General features: G+C 40.6%; 1 protein-coding gene across 1 annotated transcript in view; it reads left to right on the top strand.

Moving 5' to 3' along the window:
• The first annotated feature begins 3,404 nt into the window (after positions 1–3,404).
• LOC118369648 (Golgi-specific brefeldin A-resistance guanine nucleotide exchange factor 1-like) overlaps positions 3,405–9,516 on the top strand; it is an 85,417-nt gene continuing 79,305 nt past the window's right edge. The window contains exon 1 of the mRNA XM_052498244.1: positions 3,405–3,424. The gene's annotated coding sequence lies outside the window, so the exon portion shown is untranslated. The remainder of the gene's footprint in view (positions 3,425–9,516) is intronic.

The raw sequence follows: 9,516 nt of genomic DNA, 5'->3' as shown, positions 1-9,516 counted from the left end.
CCTTCCACGCACGAAGGAACGCTCGGTGCCATAGGAAGGAGGGGAGAGAACATGGACTAAAATAATATTTGGTACCCATGTGCATTAATAGTAACAACTAATCTTATTTAATTCCCCCAAAATCCAGACAAACAGCTTTCGCCTATCTGTGATTAAGTAATTCATTGATGATGCAAATGATGAAGTTTGCCAATGCATTTTAATTCAAATTTAGGATATCCAATATGGAAGTTCCAGAATAAGATGATCCGCCAAACAACACCCATGCACTCCCTGTTGACATTGTGTGTATTGAACCCACTGCTGACAAATTCATCCTGCACAGAAAATTCTCCAGTGTCAAATCAACACTGAGTGTGTTAAATTGAACACTGTCCCAGTGTCTATATGGTCCACATTTGTCAGTGTTAAATTAACACTGCGGTTAGTGTAAAGCCTTATTTGCATTCGAGTGAATTGTACAGTTATTACCCATGATTGTATTTGTTAGTGACAGAGACATGGTTGTTGCATTCATTAATTTCTAGCCCTGTGGCCTTCACCAAGTGAGATCCTAAGTGAATATGTTATCATTAAAATTCAATGATTTTAAGACAATACCATAGATATTCTACTAGGCCTTATTTTGAGGGCCTAGTTTTACCCTAATACAGTGGCCTGAAACTCATGGTTTACATTCCACATCAGACCTGCAAGTCACATTATGCTGGCTTGCAAAGGGATGTGAAATTCCTATTGGAATCCAGCCAGAGTGGGGATATCCAACATTTATAGTTTATATTCACCCGCAATCTACATTCAGAATGACTGCCAGGGTTGGGGAGACTATAGATTACCTAAAGCATGTAAACTGGAACAACAATTTCAGTAACCAGTGCAATAAGTCCAAGAAAGAGATTGGATTTGTTTAGAAAATCTATGTTATTTATATTTGACTAGCACAATATTAATTAACCAATCAAATATATGCAAAAACAAAGATATTGAAACAAACAATTCTAAAAATCAAGCTGCAATAAAACATTATGGGAAATATGACAATGATGGGCCTGGCTTTGGTTCAACTCTGGCTATTAACACCAACACTGGGGTTATTTTACACCACTGAGTGTTCATTTAACTCTTACAAAGTTAATTGAACTCCTGAATGAAAACTAGAAATGTTAAACTGAAAAATCAACACTAGTTAACACTGGCCAATTTGCTGTGTGTCCTTTGTCATTTGCCCAATGGCAATCCAAACTGTATAGAAGGACTACCTTGTACATATCCATAATTTTATGTCAAGTAGCCAATATTGGCATAGGATTTAGTCACTGGCGAAAACTAATTGATTTTGAAGGTCCATCACCATTTTACGAGTATTGTCTTCAAAATTCAAAATTTGTCTTTAGCTTGTAATCACAAATGTCTTTGATAATAGCCTAAGCTTTATACAGTATCTTATTACAGCACCAATAGGCTTCCTGTGCCTTAAACCAGATTTTGTCAGATTTCTTACAACTACCTGGCAAACAAGGCATATGCCTACGCCGAACTCCATCAAAAGAGGCCACCGCTGCCTTAAAATTAATATATGAGTTAGATTCAATTGCCTGAGAAATATGACAAAGGAATTCTATAAGCAACTCTGGTTTCATTGTCAACTGATTACTAATGTTGGCGTTCGTTTTAGCAGTCTGTAATAGAGTAACTATGAATAATGATTAGTGTTACTTCCCATAACATATGCCATTTAGCAGACACTTTTATCAAAAGCAACTTACAGTAATGTGTGCATACATTTGGGAATGGGTGGTCCCGGGAATTGAACCCAATATCATGGCGTTACAAGCTCCATGCTCTACCAACTGAGCTACAAAGGACCACTTCCCAGATATCTTGAGTAAATATTTGCAGTTTGGATGAAGTAAATGTAATCAAAAGAAATCCAGATGTGTGGAGAAGAAGTGTGGAAACAGAATGACGGGGACATTCAGTCAAAACATATCACACTATGGGTCAAATGAGGACACATCATAATACGCAGGCAGCACAACATTCCATCATAAATGATCATTCAATAGCCTACTTCTTTCACATCGTTGTCCATGATTATGGAAGCATGATTCTGCTGTTTGGAGAATACATTATCACATTGTTTCAATGTGCAAACGGTTGAACAATTTTTTGTTTTGTTGATGAAATACGATAGTCTAAAAAGATTCCAGGTGTTTATTTGTGCTAATCTGACAGGTGTTCACTACAATTTGTACAAAATATAACCTATTGGTTGAGCATACCACAAATGTCATGTATGTACAGGTGTATTACTGACATCCATAAAGATGTCAGTCATACACCTGTACATACATGACATTTGTGGTATGCTCAACTCTCTTGTTATTGCCTCAGTGGGGTTGCCCTGTCTATGACGTGCATTTATTTGCAGATGAAATGTTGCAATTACAAACTGCACAGGTGATCAAACACTTAGCAAAAGAGCAAATAGAGGGCTTTGATTGTAAGGAGTTGCTGCTGCATGTTTTAAACAGAAAGTAATACTTTCAGGTTAGAAAAGGGCCACTGACATCACTCAGCGAGATAAGGGTTTTGATTTAGTTATAGGAAACCCTACAATATCTTTACACGGCACATAGAAACAAAAATGCTTTCATTTTCCACAAAAATGCAGTTTATGCTGCACTGTAGCCTAACGTTACATTTAAATGTTGATATTTTTACATTAAGTTGTCCCTCCTTACACGGTTAATAGGCCTATCTATTGATTCATTAATCATTATGGAATAACTTTAGTGCCTACATGTTCTAATGCTAAAGAATAGCACAGCCATAAATGCATAAGGAAACATTGGCTCCAGAAATAATTTTGTATGATAATTTCATCATACTGGGCCACCAACAGAATCAATCAACCAAAACCTTCATACATGTGTATCAACAGATGAACCAACCATATACAGGTATTGGGGACATGGGCAGCAATGACAGCTTGTGTTGTTGTTTACACCAGATTACAAAAATGAAGATTACAAAAATGAAGTGCTGCAGTCTTTTGCATTTCCAAGGATGCTGACCATAATGCTTTCGTCATCACGAACACTCAATCAACCTTGCTTACGGTTAGTCCCGCCCATTCAGATTCCTTGATTTCATGTCGCTAGAGTAGTTGGATACATTAGCTTATGGATAAGTCAACAGAAGTTTATGTAGCTAGTTATGATAAATGTAAAAACACGTCCGTCTTCTAGTGATTCAAGGTATTTATTTCCAATAGGAATTATATTTCGTCGGCCTAGAGAGCTGTCAAACATAACAGGCGATTGGCTTAGAGTTGTCAAACCATCCCAGTGCAGCATGTTTGGTTGTGAAGACCCAGGTTTTCCACGTCAGTGTGTTTACCAAGAACAGATTGACAGCCGGTGTATGTGTTACATTTGTCCATATTAGGAACAAATTACCGAATGAATCAATAGTTGTGGGTTTTAATATGACTCACGTACTGGTATGTCAAAATATTTGAATTGTCCTATATGTTGTAATTGATTTTTGGTCATCACTGTTGGCCAGTTAGCTTGCTAGCTAAATAAGTTAGCTATCATCAGTTGAAATTGTACAAGACTCCATCTTGGAACTGCAACCATACAGGTAGGCTATTTTCACAGTTCAGTTTGGTGCAATGTTAGTTTGCTAGTTGATGAGTCATACATCCAGTAAAAGCTCATTTCACACAGTCATTGTTTCACCCCGACTGTGTGTCGTCAACAATGTAAATTACGGCAGAACTAGCTAGCCGACCTGTCCAATTTGACTGAGCCTAGCTAGCTACGTAACTTGATAGCTAACGTTAGCTAGCTAGTTGTCTCACCAAGTTAATGTTAGTTTAATCTTTGGCCGTGAAATATCTATCGTTGGGTAGCTACCTAATAGATAAAGCATATCGATAGCTGTATACAATAATTTCCCAAGCCACTTGTCTATGTAGCTGGTTAGTTATTTAGCTAGCTAGCTCAGCTAGATTGTAACATTGGTGTCGAGCCAATTACCCTACTTAGCTAGCTAAATTGTATCACCCATCACATGATTGGTGATCAAAACTAAATTCACTGCAGCATTAGGAATATTATGTTGTAAATCAGCAACTCATGTTTAAAATGAAGATAATCCCAACATGTAAGCAAGCCTTTATTACTTATCAGCCAGCTAACTAGCTGGGCTAGCCTAATCATCGTATCTAAGGCAGGCCTGTAAATTACAAGGCTAGGTGAGTAGCTAGTTTGCTAGTAATGCTACTGTTAGGTTATCAATCCGTTCACAGTTGACACAGTAGCATAGATGTCAAATGACAGGTAGTCAGTCGCGCGGATGTTACTGATAAACGAGTCTAAAACATGGGGAGTTTCAAGTAGCTAACTCATTTCAGTTGAGAAGAAGACTGAAGACTCTCTAGCCACTTCCCTACCAATAAGAAGAAGTTAGGTGTTTTATCTCTGAACACTCAAGATGGTTTCTCCACGGACTGTTAGATAAGGGGAGCCTTGGGGCGTTAAGACAGGCCATGGCAAACTTTTTTATTAGCATAATTGGTGAAGCAAAGGGAAATTCTAAACTGATCTGGGAGAATCTAAAAAAGTTAACAGGGAAAGACCATAGTAACACTGCAAAAAGACGGTTATTTACCATGATTTCTAATCTAAAACAGAATGCAGTTGAAATAGCAATAGCCTTCAATTCCTACTTTATTGACTCTGTCAGGATACTGACACAGAACCCCTCCACTGGTTTCTTGGGCTCAGTGCTAGTAAATTATGCTCAACCTAAGAGAGGTTTCTGAGTCAAAGGTGAACAAAGTGATTAGCTCACTAAAGAACTCTAAAGCCAAAGATGTGTTTGGGCTGGACTCTCCCTTTCTTAAAAACTACGAAGAGTTACTCATTGGCCCCATTACTAAGGTCACCAACACACCTGAAACCCCACCTCTTTAAGGAATACCTAGGATAGGATAAAGTAATCCTTCTCACCCCCCCCCCCCTTAAAAGATTTAGATGCACTATTGTAAAGTGGCTGTTCCACTGGATGTCATAAGGTGAATGCACCAATTTGTAAGTCGCTCTGGATAAGAGCGTCTGCTAAATGACTTAAATGTAAATCTATTGGTCTTGGGGTGTTTCCACGTGTATGGAAGTCGGCCATAATAATGGCCATCTTTAAATCAGGCGACCCTGCTGACGTGAGTAACTACAGGCCCATTAGTACTACCTGTGGTGTCAAAGGTTGTTGAACAGTGTGTAGCAGAACAACTGATTGCCCACCTCAACAACAGCCTCTTCACATTACACTCCTTGAAGTTTGGCTTCAGAGCGAAACACTCCACAGATACGGCCAACTGCTTTCTTCTGGAACATGTGAAGTCCAAGATGGACAAAAAGGGGAGTTATTGGGGCTGTGTTTCTGGACCTAAGGAAGGCTTTTGAGATGAGACACTCATCATAAAATTGTCCAAGTTCAAATTTTCCCCTGATGCCTTGAGATGGATGAAATCATACCTTGAAGGCAGAACTCAGTGTGTCAGAGTGAGCAATGAGCTGTCGCCCACTCTTAGCTATGATGTGGGCGTGCCCCAAGGGTCAATACTGGGGCCCCTCCTGTTCAGCCTGTACATTAATGATCTGCCTTATGTCTGTACTGGGTCTGAAGTTCAAATGTATGCAGATGATACAGTGATATATGTGCATGCAACGAGCAAACAACAAGCTGCACAAGAACTCACTACTGTAATGGTCCAGGTTACAAAGTGGCTCAGTGACTCGTGTTTGCATCTCAATGTGAAAAAACTGCATGTTCTTCACAAAGAGGGCAACAGCTGCTACAGAGCCAGATGTCTGTGTGTCAGGGGAGAAGCTCCAGGTGGTATCTGATTTTAAGTACCGTGGCATCATACTTGATTCGAACCTCTCTTTTAAAAAGCATGTGAAAAAGGTCATTAAAATAACCAAATTCAACCTAGCTAATTTCCGATTTATACGAAATTGTTCGACTACAGAGGTAGCAAAACTGTACTTCAAATCTATGATACTCGCCCACTTAACATACTGCTTGACTAGTTGGGCCCAAGCTTGCTGTACAACAGGCTCTCAAAGTGCTTGATAGGAAGCCCAATAGCCATCATCACTGTTACGTCCTCAGAAAGCATGAGCTCCTGATCTGGGAAATTCTTGTGCAATACACCGACGCATGTCTTGTATTCAAGATCCTAAATGGCCTGGCTCCCCCACTCAGTATTTTTGTTAAACAGAAAACCCAAATATATGGCAGCAGATCCACAAGGTCTGCCATGAGAGGTGACTGTATAGTGCCCTTAAGGAAAAGCACCTTTAGTAAATCTGTTTTCTCTGTGAGAGCTTCCCATGTCTGGAATACACTACCATCAGACACACATAACTGGACCACATATCACACTTTTACAAAATGCTTGAAGACATGGCTAATGGTCAATCAGATTTGTGAACATGGTCCCTAGCTGTGTGTTTCCGCTTTCCTTGTTATCTGTTGTCTGTAGCTTGTGAGGTGTGGAAACACTTTGTTGCTTTTATGATTTTTGTCTTGCTGCTTTTTGTTCTATGTTGCTCTGTCTGTATGCTACGTCTTGCTTGTCCTAGGTTGCTATTGTCTATATTGTAATTGCTTTTAATAACCTGCCCAGGGACTGCGGTTGAACATTAGCCGGCTGGCTAAAACCGGCACTTTTACTGAAACGTTGATTAATGTGCACTGCCCCTGTAAAAATAAAATAAACTCAAGCTCAAACAACACTCGGTGGAGACTAGAGATCCTGACTGCCAATATGTCCAGCCCTAGACATACCATGTAGTTATCCTGACCCTCACACCTCACCATTGTCACACACACACACACGCTAATGATGGATAATTCAGTCAGTGTGGTGTATTAGCAATGATTATATGTATCAAAATTAGAGGTCGACCGATTATGATTTTTCAACGCCAATGCCGATTATTGGATGACCAAAAAAGCCGATACCGATTTAATCGGCCTTTTAAAATATTTTTTATTTGTAATAATGACAATTACAACAATACTGAATTAACACTTATTTTAACTTAATATAAAACATCAATAAAATCAATTTAGCCTCAAATAAATAATGAAACATGTTCAATTTGGTTTACATAATGCAAAAACAAAGTGTTGGAGAAGAAAGTAATATGTGCCATGTAAAAAAGCTAACGTTTCAGTTCCTTGCTCAGAACATGAGAACATATGAAAGTTGGTGGTTTCTTTTAACATGAGACTTCAATATTCCATAAGAGGTTTTAGGTTGTAGTTAATATAGTATTTATAGCACTATTTCTCTCTCTACCATTTGTATTTCATATACCTTTGACTATTTGATGTTCTTATAGGCACTATAGTATTGCCAGTGTAACAGTATAGCTTCTGTCCCTCTCATCACCCCTACCTGGGCTCGAACCAGGAACACATCGACAAAAGCCACACTCGAATCAGCATTACCCATCGCTCCACAAAAGCCGCGCGGCCCTTGCAGAACAAGGGGAATAACTACTCCAAGTCTCAGAGCGAGTGACGTTTGAAACGCTATTAGCGCGCACCCCGCTAACTAGCTAGCCATTTCACATCGGTTACACCAGCCATTAGGCTGATATGCTTGAAGTCATAAACAGTGCTGTGCTTGCGAAGAGCTGCTGGCAAAACGCACAAAAGTGCTGTTTGAATGAATGCTTAAGAGCCTGCTGCTGCCTACCATCGCTCAGTCAGACTGCTCTATCAATGACGACCTTCAATGTTATGTCATAATTACGTAAAATTCTGGCAAATTAGTTCGAAATGAGCCAGACTGCCCAAACTGTTGCATATACCCTGACTCTGCGTGCAATGAACGCAAGAGAAATGACACAATTTCACCTGGTTAATAAGATGGCGTAGCAGTAAGTCGTCCTGTCCCCTGTATATATCGCGTCTTTTTCTTTTTTTTTTTACATATTTGTCTTCGCATACCTCTTTAAAAACATTTAGCTAAATCTAAGCTTCCAAATACTCTCCTGCAACCCGCCTCACCCAATGTAGCTATTTTTCCTAAAGTATTTATATTTACTTCGGAACCGAAACCCCTCAACTGAAGCTAGCCAGCTAATCCACCAGCTATGCTAGCGGTCTTCAGCTAACCGGTCATCAGCTAACCTTTAGCTCGGAAAGCTCTCGCCAGTTCGAACAACGCGACTCTAACCAGAGCATAACGGACCTATTTATTTTTCATCCCTGGATTCCCACCGCAAACCGAACATTTATCAGCTGGATCTTCACAACTAGCTATTTAGCTAAACTGCAACCCCGGATGATTACCCCTGGCTAGCGTTTCCACCCACTTAGCTTGAAGCTAGCCCGGCCAGAGCACCTGTAGCACACCCCTGCTACCCTGTCTAGCCAGGGCCTACGAACTGTTAGCTTGTTAGCACAGGCCTGCTAACCGTCTGAATCGCCTCGTCCCAAACACTCTCTGGACCCATATTTACTTTCTATCTCTTTTTGATTTTTAAATTGTTTATACCTTCCGGAAACCTGCCTCACCCATTGTGATACGGAATCGCTATTATTTTTAATTTTTTAGAACACACTCAAGAACCTCCAGACGCTAACCAGCTAACTAGCTACAAGCTATTTAGTCACTGTTAGTTTTTTTTAACCTGTATAACACTCGCCAGTCCAGCTTCCCTACCCATCCACCGCTGCCCCCTGGACACTGATCTCTTGGCTACATAGCTGATGCACGCTGGACTGTCCATTAATCACGGTACTCCATTCTGCTTGTTTGTTTTATCTGTCGGCCCCGTTGCCTAGTCAACGCGATTTTACCTGCTGCTTGCTGTGCTAGCTGACTAGCTGTTGCTGTCTCACCTACTGTTTTAGCTAGCTTTCCCAATTCAACACCTGTGATTACTGTATGCCTCGCTGTATGTCTCTCTCAAATGTCAATATGCCTTGTATACTGTTGTTCAGGTTAGTGATCATTGTTTTAGTTCACAATGGAGCCCCGAGTTCCACTCTTCATACCCCTGTTACCTCCTTTGTCCCACCTCCCACACATGTGGTGACCTCACCCATTACAACCAGCATGTCCAGAGATACAACCTCTCTCATCATCACCCAGTGCCTGGGCTTACCTCCGCTGTACCCGCACCCCACCATACCCCTGTCTGCGCATTATGCCCTGAATATATTCTACCATGCCCAGAAACCTGCTCCTCTTATTCTCTGTCCCCAACGCTCTAGGCGACCAGTTTTGATAGCCTTCAGCCGCACCCTCATACTACTATTTCTCTGCTCCGCGGGTGATGTGGAGGTAAACCCAGGCCCTGCATGTCCCCAGGCACCCTCATTTGTTGACTTCTGTGATCGAAAAAGCCTTGGTTTCATGCATGTCAACATCAGAAGCCTCCTCCCTAAGTTTGTTTTACTCACTGCTTTAGCACACTCTGC

Source organism: Oncorhynchus keta, chromosome 36 (genome assembly GCF_023373465.1).
Source record: "Oncorhynchus keta strain PuntledgeMale-10-30-2019 chromosome 36, Oket_V2, whole genome shotgun sequence".
Lineage (NCBI taxonomy): Eukaryota > Metazoa > Chordata > Actinopteri > Salmoniformes > Salmonidae > Oncorhynchus > Oncorhynchus keta.
This window is presented reverse-complemented; position numbering and strand designations above follow the sequence as displayed.